Source organism: Hyaena hyaena, unplaced genomic scaffold, assembly GCF_003009895.1.
Source record: "Hyaena hyaena isolate Hyena2069 unplaced genomic scaffold, ASM300989v1 scaffold_248, whole genome shotgun sequence".
Classification (NCBI taxonomy): Eukaryota; Metazoa; Chordata; class Mammalia; order Carnivora; family Hyaenidae; genus Hyaena; species Hyaena hyaena.
Genome location: NW_024080881.1, coordinates 720,065 through 722,586, shown reverse-complemented (window position 1 = coordinate 722,586; position 2,522 = coordinate 720,065). Strand labels below are relative to the sequence as shown.

The 2,522-nt window shown below is 49.5% G+C and overlaps 1 pseudogene; it reads right to left on the bottom strand.

Annotated features, from left to right (window-relative positions):
• Nucleotides 1-231: 231 nt before the first annotated feature.
• On the bottom strand, nucleotides 232-1,501 carry LOC120240088 (annotated as a pseudogene).
• Nucleotides 1,502-2,522: the final 1,021 nt, after the last annotated feature.

Here is a 2,522-nt window from a genome sequence, read left to right as displayed (position 1 = left end):
AGAAGTGAGGGCAGGGATTGAGTAGAAGGGGCATGAGGGAACTTTCTGGTGTTTTGGTAATATTCCATATCTTGGTAGAGATTTGGGTTTCACAGGTAAATGCATTTGGTAAAATGCAGCAAGTGTACACTTAAGATTTAGGCATTTCATTTTATGTAAATCTTCTCTCAAAACTGAAAACTTATAAATCAATATTGATTCCCATTTAATGAAGGGCATGCTGAAGTATTCACAGGAAGTACACTGATGTCTGCAGCTTCTTTGAAATGCCTCAAAAAATAATGAATTGTTGGGTGGAAAGAAGGATGGGTGGGTGAACAGGTATGTGATGAAGCAAATAGAGTTAAATTGCACTGATAGCCTAGGAAGTGGGTGTACAACTTTTCTGTATGTTTGTAGATTTTTGTTCTATATGTATACATTAATTTAGACAAAAATCACTTGGACTCTTTGGTACAATGCAGAGTGTCCCTCACCCCAGTCCCCCCGGCAATGTGACTCCCTGGGCTGGGACCGGGACCCAGTGTCTAGATCAGGTTCTGTGGAAGATTCTTGACGCACTTGAGCCTCTAAGGGCTCAGTCTCCCAGCCAAGTCCAAACATGAATCCTTTTCAAGCATCAGTCTTCTAAAGAGATCTCTCCAGAGTCTCTCCCACCTCCTTGCTGAGGTTCTCTGCTTCTGTACTGTGGCAGCCACCACCTGCAAAAATTAGCTCTCTTTACTGAATTCACAAAGGCATTCAAGGTCTAAGCTGAGCCCAGAAGATTCTTTTTTGGGGAGAGGGGAGTGATAAAACACAATAATATTATAATACAGGGAGCATTCCCAGCTCCAAGAGTTCCCCTCCAGATTATAAGGAAGTTCTCAAAAATAACTGGATTTGCTAGAGCCTGGCCCACTGCCCAAGGGAGGGAGAGGGAGTGGAATGGTCAAGGCACCGAGGTTGGCGCTCTTGTCACTCATGGATCCAGTTCTAAGTCCAGCTCTTCTAATCCACCGGCTCTTCAGGCTGAAACCACAAGCCAGTCTCCTTCTCCGCACCTTGCACGGAGTTGCTGCCATGGATAATGCTCCTGCCAACTTGGATGCAAAAGTCCCCACGGATGATCCCAGGCTTTAGTCTGCAGGGTTGGTCTCCCTGAGTATCACCTGGCCTGTCTTCACCTCTTTCAACCCCTCCCAGACCATGGCAACCACAGGCCCTGAATGAATATACTTCACCAGACCGGCAAGGAATGGACGGTCCTTCAGGTCAATGTAGTGTTCCTTGAGAAGGTCTTCAGAAGCCTGAATTGATTTCTTGACAGCGAGGAGAATCCCTTTTGCTCAAAACGCTTGATGATCTCTCCCACGAGGCTGCGCTGGACCCCATCAGGGCTTGATGGCAACGAAGGTGAAGGTGCGTTCGCTGTTGGCCATAGTCCTGGGGATAGACAGCCTTCCAGCTGCTCAGGCTGCAACTCCCTCTGGGGCTGCTGGTGCCCGAGGAGCCCAGAAGGATTCTGAGGCCTCTTTGAGCAGCGCTAGCTGAGCCCGTTGCATCGCTGGGCTCTACAAGGCTCACACTTGGGTCATCACTGGGTTTCACAGATTTGCTGTGACCCGGACACCCAACACACAAAGAAGGAGAGAGAAAGAGCCAATCAAATGATAGTTTCCCTTAGGAACCACTCCCTCCCTGCTCCTACCCCCAGGGCTGCCTCTCTGAGCCAGTCAGTGTTCCTGGCCTCCAGCTTCCCTGAGCTGAGGGCTGAAGACCATTGCCTGGCTCTGGTAATTGGTCTGGGAAGCCCAAAGGGAGGTGGCGGGGGCTCAGGGGAGGGAGAGCCCCAGGTGCTGCAGGAAGTGGAGCTGTTAATTAAGTGGCTCCTTCCCACCCTGGAAGAAGGAGATGGGGAGCTGCAGGGGCCCAGGAAGCAGTGGATCTTAAAGGGGACAAGACCCCTTTCTGACCCTATCAAGGAAGAGCCACGCTATATCCCAGGCTTCTTCACAGGTCATACTCTCTGGGGCTTACTGGTGGAACTACTCAATCTATGAAAGAGAAGCCTATTAAGGAACCCATGTGACCACGCTCCCTCTGAGAAGCCTTAGGGAGTCCCTGGTAGAAAAGGACCAGGAGAGGGCACTATAACGCCCAGCTCCAGCTCCAAGGGGCGGCACACGGGACAAAGTAAAGACTAAGGAGATCTCCTGAAGGTATCCGCTGAAACTTCAGGCGGTCAGATGGTTGTGACGAATAGTAGCAGTGAGGGCCCCTTGATGATGCCCAGCCCAGGGCTTGGCTGTGAGAAGCAACTGAATTGTAGCCACAGCCACATCAAAGGTTCTCTGAATGTGGCCCTCAGTGGCAGCAGCCTGATCATCTGGGAACTTATTTTGCATGTTTAACATGCAAATTTTCAGTCCCTTTCTCCTTCCCAGACCTATAAATCAGAAACGGGGGCTCAGTGCAGCAATCCACAAGCCCTCTAGGTGATTCTGACAAATGCTTAAATTAAAAAAAAATTTTTTTTAACG